At 36.6% G+C, this 26,832-nt stretch overlaps 1 long non-coding RNA gene across 2 annotated transcripts in view; it reads left to right on the top strand.

Moving 5' to 3' along the window:
* LOC134808601 (uncharacterized) overlaps positions 1-26,832 on the top strand; it is a 237,797-nt gene that overhangs the window by 105,173 nt on the left and 105,792 nt on the right. The window lies entirely within an intron of this gene.

The following is a 26,832-nucleotide window of genomic DNA, read 5'->3' as shown; positions in this document are numbered from 1 at the left end:
TGTCAGGTTTGTCAAAGATCAGATAGTTGTAGATGTGTGGTATTATTTCTGAGGGCTCTGTTCTGTTCCATTGGTCTATATCTCTGTTTTGGTACCACTACCATGCTGTTTTGGTTACTGCAGTCTTGTAGTATAGTTTGAAGTCAGGTAGTGTGATGCCTCCAGCTTTGTTCTTTTGGCTTAGGATTGATTTGGCAATGGGGGCTCCTTTTTGGTTCCATATGAACTTTAAAGTAGTTTTTTCCAATTCTTTGAAGAAAGTCATTGGTAGCTCAATGGCGATGGCACTGAATGTATATAATACCTTGGGCAGTATGGCCATTTTCACGATATTGATTCTTCCTATCCATGAGCATGGAATGTTCTTCCATTTGTTTGTGTCCTCTTTTATTTCATTGAGCAGTGGTTTGTAGTTCTCCTTGAAGAGGTCCTTCACATCCCTTGTAAGTTGGATTCCTAGGTATTTTATTCTCTTTGAAGCAATTGTGAATGGGAATTCACTCATGATTTGGCTCTCTGTTTGTCTGTTATTGGTGTATAAGAATGCTTGTGATTTTTGCACATTGATTTTGTATCCTGAGACTTTGCTGAAGTTGCTTATCAGCTTAAGGAGATTTTGGGCTGAGATTATGGTGTTTTCTAGATATACAATCATGTCATTTTCAAACAGGTAAATTTGACTTCCTCTTTTCCTAATTGAATACCCTTTACTTCCTTCTCCTGCCTGATTGCCCTGGCCAGAACTTCCAACACTATGTTGAATAGGAGTTGTAAGAGAGGGCATCTCTGTCTTTTGCCAGTTTTCAGAGGGAACACTTCCAGTTTTTGCCCATTCAGTATGATATTGGCTGTGGGTTTGTCATAAATAGCTCTTATTATTTTGAGATACGTCCCATCAATACCTAATTTATTGAGAGTTTTTAGAATGAAGGGCTGTTGAATTTTGTTGAAGGCCTTTTCTGCATCTATTGAAATAATCATGTAGTTTTTGTCTTTGGTTCTGTTTATATGCTGGATTATGTTTATTGATTTGCATATGTTGAACCAGCCTTGCATCCCAGGAATGAAGCCCACTTGATCATAGTGGATAAGCTTTTTGATGTGCTGCTGGATTCTGTTTGCCAGTATTTTACTGAGGATTTTTGCATCAATGTTCATCAGGGAAATTGGTCTAAAATTCTCTTTTTTTGTGGTGTCTCTACCAGGCTTTGGTATCAGGATGATGCTGGCCTCATAAAATGAGTTAGGGAGGATTCTTTCTTTTTCTGTTGATTGGAGTAGTTTCAGAAGGAATGGTACCAGCTCCTCCTTGTACCTCTGGTAGAATTCAGCTGTGAATCCGTCTGGTCCTGGACTTTTTTTGGTTGGTAAGCTATTAATTATTGCCTCAGTTTCAGAGCCTGTTATTGGTCTATTGAGAGATTCAACTTCTTCCTAGTTTAGTCTTGGGAGGGTGTATGTGTTGAGGAATTTATCCATTTCTTCTAGATTTTCTAGTTTATTTGCATAGAGGTGTTTATAGTATTCTCTGATGGTAGTTTGTATTTCTGTGGGATCAGTGGTGATACCCCCTTTATCATTTTTTATTGCATCTATTTGATTCTTCTCTCTTCCTTATTAGTTTTGCTAGCAGTCTATCAATTTTGTTGATCTTTTCAAAAAACCAGCTCCTGGATTCATTGATTTTTTGAAAGGTTTTTTGTGTCTCTATCTCCTTCAGTTCTGCTCTGATCTAGTTATTTATCGTCTTCTGCTAGCTTTTGAATGTGTTTGCTCTTGCTTCTCTAGTTCTTTTAATTGTGATGTTAGGGTGTCAATTTTAGATCTTTCCTGATTTCTCTTGTGGGCATTTAGTGCTATAAATTTCCCTCTACACACTGTTTTTAATGTGTCCCAGAGATTCTGGTATGTTGTGTCTTTGTTCTCGTTGGTTTCAAAGAACATCTTTATTTCTGCCTTCATTTTGTTATGTACCCAGTAGTCATTCGGGAGCAGGTTGTTCAGTTTCCATGTAGTTGAGCGGTTTTGAGTGAGTTTCTTAATCCTGAGTTCTAGTTTGATTGCACTGTGGTCTGAGAGACAGTTTGTTATAATTTCTAGAATACAATTTATAAGTAGTCAAACCAGGTCTCAAACCCATACCTGTCTGACCTGAAAGACCATGTTATTAATTGCAAAGTTTATTCTCTTATGAAGCAAAAGAATGAACGCAACATTTGTTTTAGTTTTTCACCCCAGATCAACATGTTTGCGAAATGTTTTACACTGTGAAATTGCATGCTGCCTTGTATGCTTTGAACATTTATACAATTTGAGCCAGTTATATTTTGATTCATCTATCCTAATCTTTCCTAGAGTAAAGAGGGAGGGGAGATTGGTAGGGGAAATCGCACATTTACCATTAATTTGTGTAAAAAATTCAATTTTAAATGTCTAACAAATTGAATTAAATTGAGAAAGGTCATAAGAGCTTATCAGTTGAGGTCGTCATGACGGCAGTAAAGAAAGTAGTTAGGAGGCTGATTTTATATTAGCCAGCAAGCCAGCCAGGTCACTCTATTAAAATTCTAAGAAAGCCTACATGGAAATGCTATTCAATGTGACAATTAAATGTATTATGTAATTTACTCCACTACCCATTACACTGATGGGCTGAGGTAGCCACTAAAAATGAAAGCTACAGGAACGATTAATACAGTATAGTACAGCATGCATATGGTGGGACCATGTGGTTTGTTTCATTAAAACATATTAGTCCCTGCTATTTTCCTCTCTTTGGTGGCCAAGTCTTAACTTTCAGCTGTAAGCTCAGTCTTAATATATTTTTCCAACCTTGTTTATCATCCATGTATAATCAGTGATTATAACTGGTTCCCATGTTTTCTAGCATTGAAATGCCATCCAGTCATTCACATCTCAAGGGTATTGTGTATACAGTTATGTTACTTGGCAGTTTAAAGTTACATATGCATGTATTTTTACCTTGAGCAAGCAAAGAAGCAGGCTCACTGGAAGCCCTCTTTGTGAAGGTCCACTGGTTTGACTTGGAGTCAAGAGGGCTAGTGTTCATTGTCAGCTCTGTGGCTCACTGGCTGTAGCATGTAGAAGCAGTCACACCCTCTCCCTGGGCTTTAGTTTGCTGTCTCTGTAAGGCTTCTCTAATTCCAAAAGGCTCTTCTGCATGAACATCCAAATGGTCCTTGAGTCTAATAAGGGAGAATATAACCAAGGAGTGCCATTCAATCCCAGGTGATAAGAACTATATATTAGAAACAACATGAGCACTTCTCTGAATGAGAAAATTCAAACTTCTAAATTGGATGTGGCAATAAGAGATATGGGACTATTTTAAAGGAAACAAAATTATATTTATACATTTTTTTGCTAACAATATGCAAGAGGAAATAATTTCTAACACATTTTGTAGAAAAGAAATTATTATCCATGATATACAAAGAGCTATTAAAATAAATGGGAAAACCATGGTCAGCTCAACTGAAGAAAAGGCACAAATATGGTTATTAGTTGTAAAAAAAGAGAAAAATATCAATAATACATTTTATCAAAATTTCAGAGTTTACTAATGTGAAATATATCATACCTTTTAAGGAGTATATATTATTACAATTATTATTCAGTAGCACCACCTATCTTAAGAGTGAAAGCAGTACATTTGAAACTTTAGTATACTCTTTTTAAAATTTTGTTTGCTAGAAGTAACCGCTACTTTCAATTTTATGTGAATCACCTACCTTGCTTTTGTGGATGATGTAGCTCCATGTGTACACATGACTTAACAGTATATTACCTAGGTTTGCCTGTGTTTTCACTTCATATGAATAGAACATACCGCGTGTATTCTTCAGTAACTTGTTTATGTCACTTAACTTTGTTTTTCTGATCCATCTGTGTTGGAGTAAAGATGTGTTCATTTTATTTTCTTTCTGCCTAGCCTTCTAGTATAAAAACATATCCTCTTTTATCTAACCTTTCTGTTGAACATTTAGTTGGATTTCAGGTTTCACAATTCCAAATAATGCTACCAAAAGCACTCACAGAGTTAATCTGTGTACATGAACAAGAGGTTTTCTCAGATAAATGTATCCAGAAGTAGAATTGTTGGCCACAGATATGATGATCATTTAGCATATTTTTCAAATTGGAACATTTTGAAAACTTGAAGAGGATAATATTAGCAATTATTCTAAAAGTAAGTAAAGTGGACATACTAGGATGCATGGTTACACAAGTACAGTATATGAGTGTGTTCAAATTTGGTGGGTAATGCTAAATTATTTTCTTAAACTTTACCAGTTTAAACTCCCATTTGCCATGTCTGAGAGTTATCATTGCTCTTCATCTTTACCAATGATTGGAAGTGGGTTATTTTCCTGACAATTACTAAGTTTAAATTTTTTTGTTTTGACATTTATTAACCATTCATTTTTACTCTTCTCTGAAATATTTATGTAAAATGTATTCATATATTTTGGCCATTTCTTTATTAGAATGCTTACCTTATTTCTTATTATTTTATAGTAGTTCAATTATAAAGATTCCCTGTATGCGTAAATATATTTCTGAGCTCCTTATTCTATTTTATTGGTCCATTTGTCTATCTCTCCAACAATTCCACACTGCCTTAATTACTATATTATTATAGAAAGCTTGATGTTCTGCAGGATTGCTATGACACATTTGGAAGCATATGTATGTTTTTTTTTCTATTTATCTTGCTAGGGATTCACCAACTTTGTGAGTTTAATGTTAGGTGCCATTAAATATTTATGAAAAAATCTCAGCTAATATCTCTCCAAATGTTACTTATTCCTTACTCTCTTTCTCTGGAAATTCAATCAGATGCATGTAGGGTGTCTTCATCATTAGGTAATTGCTCATCCCTCATTACCCTCCCACCCTTCCACCTTTCCGAGTTTCCATTGTCTCTTATTCCACTCTCTATGTTCATGTATATACATTATTTACCTCTCATTTATAAGTGAGAACATGCAGTAATCGACTTTCTGTTTCTGAGTCATTAAATTTAAGATAATGGCCTCCAGTTTCATCCATGTTGCTGCAAAAGACATAATTTTATTCTATTTTTATATCTTGAGTAGTATTCTGCGGTATAGATATACCACAATTTCCTTATGTAATAATCCATCGCTGGACACTTAGGTTAATTCCATAACTTTGCTACTGTGAACAGTGCTGCAATAAGCATAAAAGTGTAGGTAGCTTGTTGATATAATACTTTATTTTCCTTTGGGTAGATACCCAGTACTGGGACTGCTGGATCAAATGGTAGCCAGTACTGGGACTGCTGGATTGAATGGTAGCTCTATTTTTAATTCTTTGAGAAATCTCCATACTGTTTTCCACAGGGGTTTTACTAATTTATATTCCCACCAACAGTGTATAAGCATTCGATTTTCTCTGCATCCTTGCCAATATCTGATATTTTTTAAAAAACCAAAAATTATTTTGATTAAAACAAACAAAAATCTATTAGCATACCATTAATATAAAAGATACTACATGATTCCTATGGAAAGCATAATAGTTAATGATAAAACATATAAACAAATTATCTTATTGATTTGTTTAAGTTCTTTATAGATTCTGGATAGTGGACCTTTGTTGGATGTATAGTTTGTGAATATTTTCTCCCATTGTGTAGGTTGTCTGTTTATTGCTTGGCTGTTTTGCAGTGCAGAATTCTTTAATTAATTAGGTCACACTTCTCAATTTTTGTTTTTGTTGCAATTGCTTTTGGGGGCTTAGCCAAAAACTCTTTGCCAAGGCCCATATTGAGAAGTGTATCTCCTAGGGTTTCTTCCAGGATGTTTATATTTTGAGGTCTTACATTTAAATCTTTAATGCATGTTGAGTTAAATGTCCCATATAGTGAAATATAAGGGTCCAGTTTCATTCCTTTGTATATGGCTAGCAAGTTGTCCTAGCACCATTTATTGATTAGGGACTCCTTTCCCCATTGCTTGTTGTTGTTGGCCTTGTTGAAGATCAGATGGTTCTAAGTGTGCAGCTTTATTTCTGAGTTTTTATTCTGTTCCATTGGTCTATGGGTCTGTTTTTGTACAGTACCATGTACCAGTACCATGCTGTTTTGGTTGCTGTAACCTTGTAGTATAGTTTGAAGTAGGGTAGCGTGATGTTTCCAGCTTTGTTCTTTCTGGTAATGATTGCTTTGGCTGTTCTGAGTTTCTTTTGTTTTCATATGAATTTTAGAATACTTTTGTGTCATTCTGTGAAGAACAACATTGGTAGTTTGATAGGAATAGCATTTAATCTATAATTTTCTTTAGTCAGTATGGTCATTTTAATGATATTGATTCTTCCAGTCCATGAGCATGGAATGTTTTTTGACTTATTTGTAGTGTCTCTGATTTCTGTTTTATAATTCTCATTGTTGAGATCTTTCACCTTCTTGGTTAGCTTTTTCCTAGGTATTTATTTTCTTTCTAGCTGTTGTGAATAGGATTGTGTTCTTGATTTGACTCTCAGCCTGGACATTATTGGGGTCTAGAAATGCTACTGATTTTTGTGCATTGATTTTTTATCATGAAACTTTACTAAAATCATCCATCAGTTCTAGTAGCCTTTTGGCAGTCTTTAGCATTTTCTAGGTATAGAATCATATCAGTGAAGAGAGTTTAGTTTCTTCTTTTCCTTTTTGGATGCCCTTTTATTTCTTTCTCTTGCCTGATTGTTCTGGCTAGGACTTCTAGGACTATGTCAAATAGAAGTGGTGAGAGTGGGCATTTTAATCTTGTTCTAGTTCTCAAAGGGAATGGTTCCAGCCTTTGCCTGTTTAGTATGATGTTGGCTGTGTGTTTGTCACAAATAATCCCATTTAAAAAATGGACAAAGGACACAAACAGGGAACAAGAAGACAAGACATACAAGCAGCCAACAAACATATGAAAAAATGCTCATCATCAGAAATCATGAGAGAAATGCAAATAAAAACCACAATGAGATATTCTCTCATTATCAGAATGGCTGTTTCTAAAAAGTCAAATATAACAGATGCTGGTGAGGTGGAAGAGAAAAGGCAACACTTATACATTACTGTTGGGAATGTAAATTAGTTCAGTCACTGTATAGAAAGCACTGTTAATTTCTCAAAGAACTTAAAAAAGAGCTACCATTTGACCCACCAATCCCATTACTGGGTATATACCCAAAGAAAAATAGACGATTATACCAGAAAGACACATGCACTCATATGTTCATGGCCATGCTATTCACAATAGCAAAGACATGGAATCAACCTAGGTGCCAAACAATGGTCAACTGGATAAAGAACATGTGGTACATATATACCACCAAATACTACACAGCCATAAAAAAGAATGAAATTGAGGCCAGACGTGGTGGCTCACGCCTGTAATCCCAGCACTTAGAGAGGCCAAGGTGGGGGATCATTTGAAGTCAGGAGTTCATGACTACCATGACCAATATGATGAAACCCCCGTCTCTACTAAAAATACAAAAATTAACAGGCATGGTGGTGCATGCCTGTGATCCCAGCTACTTGGGTGGCTGAGGCTGGAGAATTGCTTGAACCCAGGAGGCGGAGGTTGCAGTGAGCCGGGTTTGCGCCACTGCACTAAAACCTGGGTGATAGAGCGAGACTTCCTTTGCAGCAATGTGGATGGAGCTGGAGGCTATAACTCTAAGCAAACTCATTCAGGAACAGAAAACCAAATATCACATGTTCTCATTTATAAGTGGTAGCTAAAAATTGAGTACACATGGATATAAACAAGGGTACAACAGACACTATGGACTATAAAGGGGGAAGGGAGGGAGGGAGGTGGGTGTTGATAAACTACCTATTGGGTACTATGCTTACTGTCTAGGTGCAATATAACCAAGTAACAAACCTGAACATGTATCCCCCACATCTAAAATAAAAGTAGAAATTAAAACAAAACAAGAACAATGACAACAACAGCAAACATTCTCTGAAATTTAAGATGAGACAAAGGAATCCTATATCATCACTCCTATTCAATGTGTCCTGCAGTTCTAAAATTGTTATTCACAGATGCCATATTGTGTATATACATATAATCTCAAAGAAGCTATAGATAAGGAATTAGATTTGAACTTAATTAAGTTTATTTTATATAAGATTAATAAAGAGAAATCAATTGTATTTCTATATACCAGAAATAAACATGTAGAAAGAGTACTCTTTATAGTACTCTTTATAGTAGTGCATACACACAAATTCAACTAACTAGAAATAAATCTAATTAAAGTAGCTCAAGAATTCTATACAGAAATCTAAGAAATGTTTTTGAGAGAAAATTTAAGTGAATAAAATATTCATGAATTGGAAGAATAACAATTATGAAACTGTCTGAATAAGTTTTTTGTAGATTCTATGTAATCCCAGTAAACATTTCAGCATTTTGTCGTTGTGATTCTACAATTTATCTGCACACACTTCTGGTTTTCAGTTTGGCAGGTAAGGAGCTTGAAAGTTGACATTCCATCCTAACAAGGCATAAAAAGTTCAACAAACTGAAAAATCAATAATTCTTTTTAGATCCATAAGAGATGTGAGGTCACAGGGCAAACTGCTGCTCCACAAAATTGTAGAGACAGACAGACTAGATAGAGAGAATCACAACTTACCAGAGCAGAAGCCCACAAGAAGAAATCTCCATAGTAACCAGAGCCAGGAGAAGAAAACTTGAGTTGTAATTGATGAATTGCTGGAGGCTCAGTGTGGACAAGGCTGAGAGAAAAAAATCTCCAGGAGGACACAGTCATGGGGTGGGGAGGGCCCCACACTTTTGTGAATTTTACTTTCAGGAGCTTTTCCAGATCCTCATAGTGAAGATTGGAGAAAAATACCCTAGTGCTTCTGGCAAGGGGAGGGGAAAAGAACAATTTTAAAATATACTAGTGCATTCAGTTCATCTTAAGAAGGCCTGCCCTCAGGAGAAACTATTTTACTAGAGCTTCAAGTATTGCTTTTCAGACTCTAACTTACCTGAGGAAAGAAAACGCTCAACTTTATTCACTCCCACCTGAGGGAGGCGATAAAAAACTGAGAAGCACTTGTGGAGTTTACAGTCCTGAGGCACAGGCTCACGAAAAGACTGAGACCTAATCATGGCACTATGAAACATTTCCTCTCCCTCTACACCTCACCACATTATTAAAGTCCTATTTACATTAGAGAACTCAGAGAACCCCAAGCAAGAAAAATGCCAAAACCCCACTATTTCTTTTACCCAATATATCATGTCAACTATCAATAAAAAATTGCAAGTCATACTAACAGGCAAAGAAACATAGTTTGAAGAGACAAAGAAAACATCAGAACCAGAATCAAATATGGCAGAGATGTTGGAGTTTTCAGACTGAGAATTTAAAACAATATGCCAAGGGCCATTATGGATAAAGTAGACAGCATGCAAGAACAGATGGGCTGTGCAATCACAGGATGCAAATTCTAGAAATAATAAAAAAGAATTGCTAGAGATCAAAAGCACTATAAAAGAAATGAGTAATATATTTGATAGGCTTGTCAGTAGACTGGGCACAGCCAGGGGAAAAAAAAAACTTTGAGCTTGAGAATATGTCAACAAAATCTTCTTAGAAAAGCAAAGAGAAAAAAACACTGAAAAAGAAAACCAAACAGAATATCCAAGGAATGTGGGAAAACTACACAAGGTATAACACATACATAATGGGAATACAGAAGAGGAACAAAGAGACAAGGGAACAGAAGAAATATTTGAAGCAATAATCATGGACAGTTTTTTCAAATGAATGTCAGGCTCTGCTATAGATTGAATGTGCCCTCCTCTGCCAACTCACACATTGAAGCCTAACCCTAATAGCATGGAATTTGGTGGTAAAGCTTTTGGGACACAATTAGATCTTAAGTGTAAAGCTCTCATGAATGAGACTGGTATTCTTATAAGAAGAGATACAGGAAAACTTGCCTTATTTATCTTTTCTTTTTGCCATGTGAAGATACAGTAAAACATGACAATCTTTAAACCCAGAAAAGGGCCTTCACTAAGAAAGTGACATATTGTTACCCTGATCTCAGATTTCTAGCCTCCAGAACTATGAGAAATAAATATTTGTTGTTTAAGTCACCCAGTTGATGGTATTCTAACAGTCAAACTATGGAAGATACCAAACCACAGATCCAGGGAACTCAGGGAACACAAAGAAAAATAAATGCCAGAAAAATCACTATACCTATGCATATCACATTCAAACTATAGAGCATCAATGATAAAGATTAAATATCGAAAGAAGTCAAAGAAAGTAAACACCTTACAAACCGAGGAACAAAGATTAGAATTACATTTGACTTTTTAGAAGCCATGCAAGCAAGAAGAGATTGGAGGGAAATATTTAAAATGTTGAGAAAAAAAGAAATCACCAACCTAGAATTCTGTATCCTGAATCACGAGGAAATAGACAATCTGAATAGACCAATAACAGGTAACAAAATTGAATGAGTAATAAAAAGCCCCCCGTCAAAGAAAATCCTAAGACATGAAGTTTTCATTGCTGAATTCTACCAAACACTTAAAGAAGAACCAATATCAATCCTGTTCAAACTACTCAAAAAATTGAAGAGGAGAGAATTCTTAACTCTTTGTATGAGGTCAGCATTACCATGATACTAAACCAGCTAAAGACACAACAGAAAGGGAAAACTATAGGCCAATATCCCTGATGAACATGAATGCAAAAATCATCAAAATATATTAGCACCCTGAAATCAACAGCATGTTATGAAGATCATTCACCATGGCCAGTTAGGATTCATTGCAGAGATACAAGAATTGTTCAACATCTGTGAATCAATAATACATCATATTACAGAATTGGAAAAAACCATGATCATTTTAATAGATATCCAAAAGGATTTGATAAAATTCATTACCCGTTTATGATTAAAAACTCAACAAATTATACATTGAAGGAATGTATCTCAACACAGTAAAGGTCATATATGACAAACCCACAGCTAACATCATATTTAATGGGCAAAAAACTAAAATTCTTTCCTCTAAGATCTGGAAAAAGTGAAGGATACCCACTTTCACTACTTCTATTCAACAGAATACTGGAAGTCCTTGCCAGAGCAATTGCACAAGTGAAAGAAATTGAGGGCATCAGTATTGAAAAGGAGGAAATCAAATTATTCCTGTTTGCAGATTACATGATTATACATATAGAAAACCCCAAAGACTCTACTGAAAAGAGTTTAGTTCAATAAAATGGCAAAATACAAAATCAACATACAAAAATCAGTAGCATTTCTATAAGCCAATAGTGTCTAAAAAAGAAATAAAAAAATGCAATGCCATTTACAAAGCTACAAAAAGTAAAATACCTAGGAATAAACTTAATCAAGAAGGTGAAATATCTTGACAATGAAGAGAATACCTTTACAATGAAAACTATAAAACACTGATGAAGTTAACTGAGGAATACAAAAGTAAATGGAAAGATATTACATGCTTATGAATTGAAAGAATTTATTTTGTTATTAATAAAACATCCCTACTACCCAAAGTAATCTAATGCAATCACAATAAAAATACTAATGACATTCTTCACTGAAATAGAAAGAAAATCCTAAAATTAATATGGAACAGCAAAAGACCCTGAATAACCAAAGTAATCTTGAGCAAAAAGAACAAAGCTGGATGCATCACACTATTTGACGTCAAAATATACTACCAAGATATAGTAACCAAAATAAGACAGTACTGGCATAAAAATAACATATAGATCAATGGAACTGAATAGAGAACACAGAAATAAACCCACATACTAACAACCAACTGACTTTCAAAAAATGCACCAAGAACACACATCGGGGAAAGAACAGTCTCTTCAATAAATAGTGCTGCGAAAAATGGATATCCAGATCCAGAAAAATGAAAATAGACTCCTATCTCTCAGCACATACAAAAATCAATGCAAGATAGATTGAAGACTTAAATGTAAGACCTGAAACTTTAATACTAGTAAATAAAAATAGGGAAATGCCCCAGTTAAAAGACACAGACTGGCAAATTGGGTAAAGAAGACCCTTCTGTGTGCTGTATTCAGGAGACCCATCTCACATGCAAAAGACATGCATAGGCTCAAAATAAAGAGATGGAGGAGTAGTTTCCAAGCAAATGGAAAGCAAAAAAGAGCAGGGGTTGCAATCCTAGTCTCTGATAAAACAGGCTTTAAACCACAAAAGATTAAAAAAAAAAAAAAAAAAAAAAAAACGAAGGGCATTACATAATGGTAAAGGGATCAGTGCAACAAGAAGAACTAACTATCCTAAATATATATGCACCCAATACAGGAGGACCCAGATTCATAAAGCAAGTTCTTAGAGACCTACAAAGAGACTTAGATTCCCACACAATAATACTGGGAGACTTTAACACACCACTGTCAATATTAGACAGATCAACAAGACAGAAAATTAACAAGGATATTCAGGACTTGAACTCAACTCTGGACCAAGTGGATGTGATAGACATCTACAGAACTCTCCACCCCAAATTAACAGAATATACACTCTTCTCAGCACCACATAATACTTATTATAAAATTGACCACATAATTGGAAGTAAAACACTCCTCAGCAAATGCAAAAGAATGGAAATCATAACAAACAGTCTCTCAGACCACAGTGAAATCAAATTAGAACTCAGGATTAAGAAACTCACTCAAAACCACACAACTACATGGAAATTGAACAATGTGCTCCTGAATGATTACTGGGTAAATAACAAAATGAAGGCAGAAATAAACATGTTCTTTGAAACCAATGAGAACAAAGACACAACAAACCCGAATCTCTGGGACACATTTAAAGCAGTGTGTAGAGGGAAATTTATAGTACTAAAGGCCCACAAGAGAAAGCAGGAAAGATCTAAAATCGACACCCTAAAATCACAATTAAAAGAACTAGAGAAGCAAGAGCAAACACATTCAAAAGCTAGTAGAAGGCAAGAAATAACTAAGATCAGAGCAGAACTGAAGGAGATAGAGACACAAGAAAACCTTCAAAAAATCAATTAATCCAGGAGCTGGATTTTTTGAAAATATCAACAAAATAGACTGCTAGACAGGCTAATAAAGAAGAAAAGAGAGAAGAACCAAATAGATGCAATAAAAAATGATAAAGGGTATATCACCACTGATCCCACAGAAATACAAATTATCATCAGAGAATACTATGAACACTTCTATACAAATAAACTACAAACTCTAGAAGAAATCAATAAATTCCTGGACACATACACTCTTCCAAGACTAAACCAGGAAGAAGTCAAACTCCTGAATAGAGCAATAGCAAGATGTGAAATTGAGGCAGGAATTAATAGCCTATCAACCGAAAAAAGTCCAGGACCAGACGAATTCACAGCCAAATTCTAGAGGTACAAAGAAGAGCTGGTACCATTCCTTCTGAAACTATTCAAATCCATAGAAAAAGAGGGACTCATCCATAACTCATTTTATGAGGCCAGCATTATCCTGATTCCCAAACCTGGCAGACACACAACTAAAAAAGAAAATTTCAGGCCAATATCCCTGATAAGCATCAATGTGAAAACCCTCAATAAAATACTGGCAAACCGAATCCAGCAGCACATCAAAAAGTTTATCCACCACGATCAAGTCAGCTTCATCCCTGGGATGCAAGACTGGTTCAACATACAAAAATCAATAAGCGTAATCCATCATATAAACAGAACCAATGACAAAAACCACATGATTATTTCAATAGATGCAGAAAAGGCCTTTGAAAAAATTCAACAGTCTTCATGCTAAAAACTCTTAATAAACTAGGTTTTGATGGAAAGTATCTCAAAATAATAAGAGCTATTTATGACAAACCCACAGCCAATATCATACTGAATAGGTAAACACTGGAAGCATTCCTTTGAAAACCTGCACAAGACAAGGATGCCCTCTCTCACCACTCCTATACAACATAATATTGGAAGTTCTGGCCAGGGCAATCAGGCAAGAGAAAGAAAAAAAGAATATTCAAATAGGAAAAGAGAAGTCAAATTGTCTCTGATGATGACATAATTGTATATTAAGAAAACCCCATCCTCTCAGCCCAAAATCTCCTTAAGCTGATCAGCAACTTCTGCAAAGTCTCAGGATACAAAATCAATGTGCAAAAATCACAAGCATTCCTATACACTAATAACAGTCAAACAGAGAGCCAAATAATGAGTGAACTCCCGTTCACAATTGCTACAAAGAGAATAAAATACCTAGGAATACAACTTACAAGGGATGTGAAGGACCTCTTCAAGGAGAACAACAAACCACTGCTCAAGGAAATAAGAGAGGAACCAAACAAAGGGAAAAACATTCCATGCTCATGGATAGGAAGAATCGACATCGTGAAAATGGCCATACTACCCAAAGTAACTTATAGATTCATTGCTATCCCTATCAAGCAACCATTGACTTTCTTCACAGAATTGGAACAAACTGCTTTAAATTTCATATACAACCAAAACAGAGCCCACATGGCCGAGACAATTCTAAGCAAAAAGAACAAAGCTGGAGGCATCAGGCTACCTGACTTCGAACTATACTACAAGGCTACAGTAAAAAAAACAGCATGCTACTGGTACCAAAACAGATATACAGATCAATGAAACAGAACAGAGGCCTCAGAAATGACACCACACATCTACAGCCATCTGATCTTTGAGAAACCTGACAGAAAAAAAAGCAATGGGGAAAGGATTCTTTAGTAAATGGTGCTGGGAAAACTGGCTAGCCATTTGCAGAAAAGTGAAACTGGATCCCTTCCTTACACCTTATACAAAAATTAACTCAAGGTGGAATAAAGACTTAAATGTAATTCCTAAAGCCATAAAAACTCTAGCAAAAAACCTAGGCAATACCATTAAGGACATAGGCATGGAGAAAGACTTCATGACTAAAACACCAAAAGCAATGGCAACAAAAGCCAAAATTGACAAATGGGATCTAATTAAACTAAGGACTGCTGCACAGCAAAAGAAACTATCATCAGAGTGAACAGGCAACCCATAGAATGGGAAAAAATTTTTGCAATGTATCCATCTTTCAAACACCTAATATACAGAATCTACAAAGAGCTTAAACAAATTTACAGGAGAAAAACAACCCCATCAAAAAGTGGCTGAAGAATGTGAACAGACACTTCTCAAAAGAAGACATTTATGCAGCCAACAGACATATGAAAAAATGCTCTTCATCACTGGTCATTAGAGAAATGCAAATCAAAACAATGAGATACCAGCTCATGCCAATGAGAATGGCGATCATTAAAAAGTCAGGAAACAACAGATGCTGGAGAGGATGTGGAGAAATAGGGAAGCTTTTACACTGTTGGTGGGAGTGTAGATTAGTTCAACCATTGTGGAAGACAATGTGACAATTCCTCAACCACCTAGAAATAGAAATACCATTTGACTCAGCAATCCCATTACTGGGTATACACCCAAAGGATTATAAATCACGCTACTATAAAGACACATGCTACTATAAAGAAATGTATGTTTATTGAGGCACTATTCACAATAACAAAGATTTGGAACCAACCCAAATGCCCATCATTGTTAGACTGGATAAAGAAAATCTGACACATATACACCATGGAATACTATGCAGCCATAAAAAAGGAGGAGTTCATGTCCTTTGCAGAGACATGGATGAAGCTGGTAACCATCATTCTCAGCAAACTAACACAAGATCAGAAAACAAAACACCGCATGTTCTCACTGATAAGTGAGAGTTGAACAATGAAAACACATGAACACAGGGAGGGGAACATCACACACTGGGGCCTGTTGGAGGGTGGGGGGACTAGGGGAGAGATAGCATTAGGAGAAATACCTAATGTAGATGAGAGGTTGATGGGTGCAGGAAACCACCATGGCACATGTATACCTATGTAACAAACCTGCATGTTCTGCACATGTACCCCAGAACTTAAAGTATAATAATAAAAAAAGAAAACAAAACAAAAGAGCAAATAATATGTTTTTAAAATAAGCAAAGGACTAGATAGGCATTTCTGAAAAAAGAAGACATACAAATGGCCAATTGGTGTGAAAAATTGTTCAACATCACTAATCATCAGAACAACATGAATCAAAACCACAAGAAAAAGTAACAAGTGCTGGTGCAGATGTAGAGAAAAGAGAACACTTATACACTGTTGTCTGAAATATAAATTGATATATCGATTTTGAAAAAGATTATGGAGGTTTCTCAAAAAATTAAAAACATAGCTACTATATGATCCAGTAATTTCTTTACTGGGTGTTTATAAAAAATGAAATCAGTATATCAAAAAGATATCCGCACTCTTTCATGTTATAGCGCTATTCACAATAGCGAAGATACGGACGAAATCTGAGGATCTATCAATAAAGGAATTGATTATGGAAATGCAATATATATGCGCAATAGAATACTTCGACATAAAAATAAAACCCTGTCATTTGTAGCAACATGGATAAACCTGGAGGACATAATGTTAAGTGAAGCAAGCCAGGAGTGTGCATGCACACACACATGCAAATATTGCACAATCTCACTCATATGTGCGATGTAACAAAGATGGTCTCAGAGAAGGACAGAGTTGAATAATAGTTATGAAAAGCTGGAGAAGGCAGAAAAAGTATTATGGGGAAGAGATTGGCCAATAGGTACAAAATTATAGTTAGATAAAAGAAATAATTTCTGGTATTCCATAGCACAACAGGATTACTACGGTAAACAATAATACTGCATGTATTTCATGAGAGGATTTTGAATGTTCTCACTACAAATAAAAGATAAAGGTTTGAGGTAATGGATGCACTACCTACCATGATTTGATCATTACATAATGTATACATGTATCAAAACATTATATTGTACCTCATAAAATATGTATAATTACACTGACAATTGACAACAAAATAAAAATAATACAAATTAAAATGTGAAGAGGCTATGAAGACTTCTTCAGAGAAATAAAAATTGCAAGGATTTGCTACTAGTAAAGCTGCTTTAAAAGAAATGTTAAAAGAAGTACTTCACAGAGAAGGGGAAATATATAGGTCAAAGCTCAAATTTGCATAAAGAAAGGGAGAATATCAGAGAAGGAATAATTGAAGGCAAAATGAAAACTTTCATTTTTCTAATTCTTAATTGATTTAACAGATAAAGTTGTTCAAAATAATAGCAACATTAGGGTACCAAAACAGACATATAGACCAATGGAACAGAACAGAGGCCTCAGAAATAACACCACACATCTACAACCATCTGACCTTCCACAAACCTGACAAAAACAAACAATGTGGAAAGGATCTGCTATTCAGTAAATGGTAGTGGGAAAACTGGCTAGCCATATGCAGAACACTGAAACTGGACCCCTTCCTTACACCTTACACAAAAGGTAACTCAAGATGGATTAAAGACTTAAATGTAAGACCTAAAACAATAAAAAACCTAGAAGAAAACCTAGGCAATACCATTCAGGACACAGGCATGGGAAAAGTCTTCATGACAAAAACTCCAAAAGCAATGGCAACAAAAGCCAAAATAGACAAATGGGATCTAATTAAACTAAAGAGCTTTTGCACAGCAAAAGAAACTATCATCAGAGTGAACAGCCAACTTACAGAATAGGAGGAAATTTTTGCAATCCACCCATCTGACAAAGGTCTAATATTCAGAATTTACCAGGAATTTAAACTAATTTACAAGAAAAACAACCTCATCAAAAATTGGGCAAAGGACATGAAAATACACTTCTCAAAAGAAGACATTTACATGGCCAAGAAACATATGAAAAAAAAAGCTTAACATCACTGATCATCAGAGAAATGCAAATCAAAACTGCAATGAGATACCATCTCATGCCAGTCACAATGGAGATTATTAAAAAGTCAGGAAACAGTAGATGCTGGCGAGGCTGTGGAGAAATAGAAATGCTTTTATACTGTTGGTGGGAATGTAAATTAGTTCAACCACTGTGGAAGACAGTGTGGTGATTCCTCAAGGATCTAGAACTAGAAATACCATTTGACCCAGCAATCCCATTACTGGGTGTATACCCAAAGGATTATAAATCATTCTATAAAGACACATCAACACATATATTCATTGCAGCACTATTTACAATAGCAAAGACTTGGAACCAACCCAAATTCCCATCAATGATAGACCGGATAAAGAAAATGTGATACATATACACCATGGAATACTATGCAGCCATAAAAAGGAATGAGATCCTGTCTTTTGCAGGGACATGGATGAAGCTGGAAGCCATCATCCTCAGCAAACTAACACAAGAACAGAAAACCAAACACTGCATGCTCTCACTTATAAATGGGAGTTGAATATTGAGAACACATGGACACAGGGCTGGGGTGGTGGGGGCAGGGAACAACGCACCAGGGCCTATTGGTGGGTGGGGGTTGGGGAGGGAACTTAGAGAATGTGTCAATAGGTGCAGCAAACCACCATGGCACATGTATACCTATGTAACAAACCTTCACATTCTGCATACGTATCCCCTTTTTTTTAGAAGAAATAAAACAAAATAGCAACATTATGTATAAGTAAGTGAAATGAATTACAGCAATAATATAAGGGATAAGGAAATACTAAGAATATTTAGTTATTTTTAGCTACTTCCACTACCTTTAAAGTAGTATGGTGTTATTTGAAAGCGGACTTGAATTTACTGTAAATGTATATTACAAACTCTAAGGCAACCATTAAAAAAAGTAAAAAATGATAAAGTATAAGCTAACAAATAATAAGCTAACAAAGAAGAGAAAATATGATCATATAAAATCCTCAATACCATAAAAAAGCATAAAAAAGGAGACAAAAATAAAAAGAACAGCAGCAAATTTTGAAAGCAGTAATAAGTATGGCATTAATCCCAGTATATCAATATTAATTTAAGTGTCAATGGTTTAAATATATCAACTAAAAAAACAGAGAATGTTAAAGAACAAGACCTAACTGTATATTGTTTACAAGAAACCACTTTAACTATAAAGATGTATATATATTAAAAATAAATGGGTGAGGAATGATATATAATGCAAACACATTCTCAAGCTCACATGGGACATTCACTAAAATAGATCACATTCTGGACCAGAAAACACACCTTAACAAATTTTGAAAACAGAAATCATACAATGTTTGATTTCAGATCACAATGGAATTAAACTAGAAATAAAAGAAACCTGGAAAATCCAAGAATACTTAAAAATTAAGCAACAGCTAAATAACACGCAGGTCAAAGAAGAAACTTTAAGAAACATTTGTAAAATATTTTGAATTTAATGAAAATGCAAATACAAGTTATCAAAGTTTGTGATATACAGCAAAATAAGTACTTTCAGAAAATTTTTAGCATGGGATGCATATAAAGAAAAAAAGAAAGATCTAGAATCAATAATCTAAACCTCTACTTTAGAAAATTAGAAAAAGGAAAGCAAATGAATTCCAAAGCAAGAATAAAGAAAATAAAAATAAGAGGGGAAATGAATGAATGTGAAACAGGAAATCAACAGAGAAAGTCTACAAAACCAAAGCTCTTCTTTGAGCAGATCAATTAAATTGATAATCCTCTAGCTGGCTGATTGAGATAAAAAAGAGAAAACACAAATTATGAAGTAAAAGTGGGGACATCACTACAAATTCCGTGGACATTAAAAAGATAATAAAAAATAATATTAGGACTGGGTGCAGTGGCTCATACCTTTAATACCAGTACATTGGGAGGCTGAGGTGGGTGGACTGCTTGAGCTCAGCAGTTTGAGACCAGTCTGGGAAACATGGCAAACCCTGTCCTTACAAAAACTACAAAAATTAGCTGGACATGGTGGTGCATATCTGTAGTCCCAGCTACTTGGGAGGCTGAGGCTGGAGGATTGCTTGAGCCCAGGAGGTTGAGGCTGCAGTGAGCCATGATTGTGCCACTGCACTCCAGCCTGGGTGATGGAGTGAGAAACCTGTCTCAAAAAAAAAAAAAAAGGATCGCTTCCAAGATGGCCGAATAGGAATGACTCCAGTTTACAGCTCCCAGTAAGATCGACACAGAAGACAGGTGATTCCTGCTTTTCCAACTGAGGTACCTTGTTCATCTCATTGGGACTGGTTGGATGGTGGGTGCAGCCTATGAAGGGTGAGCCAAAACAGGGTGGGCATTGCCTCACCTGGGAAGCACAAGGGGTCAGGTGATTTCCCTTTTCTTTCTTTTTTTTTTTTTGTTTTTGTTTTTGAGATGGAGTCTCACTCTGTCACCCAGGCTGGAGTGCAGTGGCGTGACCTCAGCTCACTGCAAGCTCCACCTCCCAGGTTCACACCATTCTCCTGCCTCAGCCTCCTGAGTAGCTAGGACCACAGGCACCCACCACCACGCCTGGCTAATTTTTTGTATTTTTAGTAGAGATGGGCTTTCACCATGTTAGCCAGGGTGGTCTCAATCTTCTGATTTTGTGATCCACTGGCCTTGGCCTTCCAAAGTGCTGGGATCACAGGCATGAGCCACTGCACCTGGCCGGGATTTCCCTTTTCTAACCAAGGGAAGCCATGAGTGACTGTACCTGGAGGAACGGTACACTCCTACCCAAATACCGTGCTTTTCCCACAGTCTGTGCAACCGGCAGACCAGGAGATTCCCGCCTGTGCCTGGCTTGGTGGGTCCCACACCCACAGAGCCTTGCTTGCTGCTAGTGCAGCAGTCTGAGATCGACCTGGGATGCTGGAGCTTGGCGGGGGGAGGGGCGTCTGCCATTGCTGAGGCTTGAGTAGGCAGTTCTATGCTCACAGTGTAAACAAAGTGGCAGGGAAGCTCGAACTGGGTAGAGCCCACTGCAGCTCAGCAAGGCCTACTGCCTCTCTAGATTCCACCTCTGGGGGCAGGGCATATCTGAATAAAAGGCAGCAGACAGTTGCTGCAGACTTAAATGTCACTGCCTGACAGCTCAGAAGAGAGCAGTGATTCTCTCAGCATGGTGTTTGAGCTCCAATAACAAACAGACTGCCTCCTCAATGGGTCCCTGCCCTCCGTGTAGCCTGACTGGGAGACACCTCCCAGTAGGGGCCAATAGACACCTCATATAGGGGAGTGCCCCTGTGGGACAAAGTTTCCAGAGGAAGGATCAGGCGGCAATATTTGCTGTTCTGCACCTCTGCTGGTGATACCCAGGTAAACAGGGCCTGGAGTGGACCTCCAGCAAACTCCAACAGACCTGCAGCTGAGGAGCCTGTCAGTTGGAAGGAAAACTAACAAACAGAAAGGAATAGCATCAACATCAACAAAAAGGACATTCACACCAAAACCTCATCTTTAGGTCACCAACATCAAAGACCAAAGGTAGATAAAACCACAAAGATGGGAAGAAACCAGAACAGAAAGGCTGAAAGTTCCAAAAACCAGAACATTTCTTCTCCTCCAAAGGAACACAACTCCTCACCAGCAAGGGAACAAAACTGGACAGAGAATGAGTTTGATGAGTTGACAGAAGTAGGCTTCAGAAGGTCAGTAATAATAAACTTCTCCAAGCGAAAAAAGCATGTTCCAACCCAATACAAGGAAGCTAAATCTTCTCCAAGCTAAAGGAGCATGTTCTAACCCAATGCAAGGAAGCTAGAAAAAAGATTAGACAAATGGCAAATTAGAAATAACTAGTGAAGAGAAGAGCTTAGATGACCTGAAAACCACAGTACGAGAACTTCATGTAGCATACACAAGCTTTAATAGACAATTCGATCAAGGGGATGAAAGGATATCAGTGATTGAAGATCAAATTAATGAAATAAAGTGAGAAGAAAAGATTAAAGAAAAATCAGTGAAAAACAAAGAAAGCCTCCAAGAAATATGAGACTATGTGACAAGACCAAATCTACATCTGACTGGTGTACCTGAAAGTGATGGGGAGAATGGAACCAAGGTAGAAAACATTTTTCAGGATATTATCCAGGAGAAGTTCCCCAACCTAGCAAGGCAGGCCAACATTCAAATTCAGGAAATACAGAGAACACCACAAAGATACTCGTCGAGAATAGCAACCCCAAGACAAGTAATTGTCAGATTCACCAAGGTTGAAATGAAGGAAAAAATGATAAGGGCAGCCAGAGAGAAAGGTCAGGTTACCCACAAAGGGAAGCCCATCAGACTGACAGCGGATTTCTCAGCAGAAACCCTATAAGCCAGGAGAGAGTGGGGGCCAAAATTCAACATTCTTAAAGAAGAGTTCTCAACCCAGAATGTCATATCCAGCCAAACTAAGCTGCATAAGTGAAGGAGAAATAAATTCCTTTAAGATAAGCAGATGCTGAGAGATTTTATTACCACCAGGGCTGCCTTACAAGAACTTCTGAAGGAAGCGCTAAACATGGAAAGGAACAACCTGTACCAGCCACTGCAAAAACATATCAAATTGTAAAGAACGTTGATGCTATGGAGGAACTGCATCAACTAATGGGCAAAATTACCAGCTAGCATCATAATGATAGGATCAAATTCACACATAACAATATCAACCTTAAATGTAAATGTGCTAAATGCCCCAATTAAAAGACACAGACTGGCAAATTGGATAAAAAGTCAAGATCCATTGGTGTGCTGTATTCAGGAGATCCATCTCATGTGCAAAGACACACATAGGCTCAAAATAAAGGGATGGAGGAGTATCTACCAAGCAAATGGAAAGCAAAAAAAAAAAAAAAAAAAAAATCAGGGGTTGCAACCATGCTCTTGGATAAAACAGATTTTAAACCAATGAAGATCAAAATAGACAAGGCCATTACATAATGGTAAAGGGATCAATTTCTCAAGTAGAGCTAACTATCCTAAATATATGTGCACCCAATATAGGAGCACCCAGATTCATAAAGCACGTTCATAGAGACCTACAAAGAGACTTAGACTCCCACACAATAATAATGGGAGACTTTAACACCCCACTGTCAATATTAGACAGATCAACAAGACAGAAATTAACAAGGGTATTCAAGACTTGAACTCAGCTCTGGTCCAAGTGGACCTAATAGACGTCTATAGAACTCTCCATCCCAATCAACAGAATATACATTCTTCTCAGCACCACATCAAACTTATTCTAAAACTGACCACAAAATTGGAAGTAAAACACTCCTCAGCAAACGTAAAAGAATAGAAATCACAACAAACTGTCTCTCAGACCACAGTGAAATCAAATTAGAACTCAGGATTAAGAAACTCACGGAAAACTGCATAACTACATAGAAACTGAACAACCTGCTCCTGAATGACTACTGGGTAAATAAGGAAAGGAAGACAGAAATAAACATGTTCTTTGAAACCAGTGAGAACAAAGACACAACATACCAGAATCTCTGGGACACATTTAAGGCAATGTGTAGAGGGAAATTTATAGCACTAAATGCCCAAAGGAGGAAGCAGGAATGACCTAAAATCGACACCTGAAAATCACAATTAAAAGAACTAGAGAAGCAATAGCAAACAAATTCAAAAGCTAGCAGAAGACAAGAAATAACTAAGATCAGATCAGAACTGAAGGAGATAGAGACACAAGAAAACCTTCAAAAAATCAATGAATCCAGGAGCTGGTTTTTTGAAAAGATCAACAAAATAGATAGACTGCTAGAAAGACTAATAAGAAAAGAGAGAAGAATCAAATAGATGCAATAAAAAATGATGAAAGGCATATCACCACTGATCCCAAGAAATACAAACTACCATCAGAGAATACTATAAACACCTCTGTACAAATAAACTAGAAAATCTAGAATAAATGGATAAATTTCTGGACACATACACTCTCCCAAGACTAAACCAGGAAGAAGTTGAATCTCTGAATAGACCAATAACAGCTTCTGAAATTGAGGCAATAATTCATAGCCTACCAACCAGAAAAAGTCCAGGACCAGATGGATTCACAGCCAAATTCTACCACAGGTACAGACAGGAGCTGGTACCATTCCTTCTGCAACTATTCCAATCTATAGAAAAAGGGGGAATCCTCCCTAACTCATTTTATGAGGACAACATCATCCTGATACCAAAGCTGGGCAAAGACAAAACATAAAAAGAGAATTTGAGGCCAATATCCCTGATGAACATCGATGCAAAAATCTTCAATAAAATACTGGCAAACCGAATCCAGCAGCACATCAAAAAGCTTATCCACCATGATCAAGTGGACTTCATCCCTGGGATGCAAGGCTGGTTCAACATACACAAATGAATAAACATCATCAATCACATAAACAGAACCAATGACAAAAACCATATGATTATCTCAATAGATGCAGAAAAGGCCTTCAACAAAATTCAACATCCTTTCATGCTAAAAACTCTCAATAAACTAGGTATTGCTGGAACGTATCTCAAAATAATAAGAGCCATTTATGACAAACCCACAGCCAATATCATACTGAATGGGCAAAAACTGGAAGCATTCCTTTTAAAACCCGCACAAAACAAGGATGCCCTCTCACCACTCCTATTCAACATAATATTGGAAGTTCTGACCAGGGCAATCCGGCAAGAGAAAGAAATCAAGGATATTCAATTATGAAAAGAGGAAGTCAAACTGTCTCTGTTTGCAGATGACATGAGTGTGTATTTAGAAAACCCCATCTTCTGAGCCCAAAATTGCCTTAAGCTGATAAGCAACTTCATCAAAGTCTCAGGATATAAAATCAATATGCAAAAATCACAGGCATTCCTGTACACCAAGAATAAATAGCTAAATCATGAGTGAACTCCCATTCACAATTACTACAAAGAGAATAAAATACCTAGGAATCCAAGTTACATGGGATGTGAAGAACCTCTTCAAGGAGAACTACAAACCACTGCTCAACGAAATAAAAGAGGACATAAACAAATGGAAGAACATTCCATGCTCATGGATATAAAGATCATTATCATAAAAATGGCCATACTGCCCAAAGTAATTTATAGATTCAATGCTATCCCTATCAAGCTACCATTGACTTTCTTCATAGAATTAAAAAAAAGCTGCTTAAAATTTCATATGGAACCAAAAAAGAACCCATATAGCCAAGACAATCCTAAGCAAAAAGAACAAAGCTGGAGGCAGCATGCTACCTGACTTCAAACTACACTATAAGGCTACGGTAACCAAAATAGCATGGTACTGTTACCAAAACAGATATATAGAACAATGAAACAGAACAGAGGCCTCAGAAATAACATCATACTTCTACAACCATCTGACCTTTGACAAACCTGACAAAAACAAGCAATGGGGAAAGGATTCTATATTTAATAAATGGTGCTGGGAAAACTGGCTAGCCATATGTAGAAAGCTGAAACTGGGCCCCTTCCTTACACCTTACACAAAAAAGTAAGATGGAATAAATACTTAAATGTAAGACCTAAATCCTTAAAAAGCCTAGAAGAAAACCTAGGCAATACCATTCAGGATATAGGCATGTGAAAGACTTAATGACTAAAATACCAAAAGCAATGGCAACAAAAGCCAAAGTAGACAAATGGGATCTAATTAAACTAAAGAGCTTCTACACAGCAAAAGAAACTACCATCAGAGTGAACAGGCAACCTCCCTATCTATCCATCAGACAAAGGGCTAATATCCAGAATCTACAAAGAACTTAAACAAATTTACAAGAAAAAACCCCATCAAAGGATATGGGCAAAGGATATGAACAGACACTTCTCAAAAGAAGACATTTATACTGCCAACAGACATATGAAAAAATGTTCTTCATCACTGGTCATTAGAGAAATGCAAATCAAAACTGCAGTGAGATACCATCCCATGCCAGCTAGAATGGCAATCATTTAAAAGTCAAGAAACAACAGATGCTGGAGAGGATGTGGAGAAATAGGAATGCTTTTACACTGTTGGTGGGAGTGTAAAAAAACCATTGTGGAAGAGAGTGTGGTGATTCCTCAAGGATGTAGAACTAGAAATACCATTGGACCCAGCGATCCCATTACTGGGTATATACCCAAAGGATTATAAATCATGCTACTATAAAGATACATGCACATGTATGTTTATTGTGGCACTATTCACAATAGCAAAGACTTGGAACCAACCCAAATGTCCATTAATAATAGACCGGATAAAGAAAATGTGGCACATATACACCATGGAATACTGTGCAGCCATAAAAAAGGATGAGTTCATGTACTTTGCAGTGACATGGATGAAGCTGGAAACCATCATTGTCAGCAACATGTCAGAAGGACAGAAAACCAATCACTATATATTCTCACTTATAAGTGGGAGTCGAACAATGAGAACACATGGACCCTGGGAAGGGAACATCATACACTGGGGCCTGTTGGGGGTAGGAGGCTGGGGGAGGGATAGTGTTAGGAAAAATACCTAATGTAAATGAAGAGTTAATGGGTGCAGCAAACCAACATGGCACATGTATATCTATGTAACAAACCTGCACGTTCTGCACACGTACCCTAGAACTTAAAGTATAATAAAAAGGGGATATTATGAACAACTCTATACCTACAAATTTGATAACTGAGATAAAATGGATCAATTATTTGAAAGACACAATCTGCCAAAACTTACACATGCAGCAATAGACAATCTAAATTAGCCTATATGAATAACCTTCCAAAACAGATATCACCAGACCCAGTTGGATCCACTAGTGAAGTCTACAAAACATTTAAGGGAGAAATAATGTTAATTATCTTAGAATCTTGTACAGAAGATAAAAGCACAGGAGATACCTCTTAACTTA

The sequence above is a fragment of the Pan troglodytes genome, chromosome 17 (genome assembly GCF_028858775.2).
Source record: "Pan troglodytes isolate AG18354 chromosome 17, NHGRI_mPanTro3-v2.0_pri, whole genome shotgun sequence".
Lineage (NCBI taxonomy): Eukaryota > Metazoa > Chordata > Mammalia > Primates > Hominidae > Pan > Pan troglodytes.
This window is presented reverse-complemented; position numbering and strand designations above follow the sequence as displayed.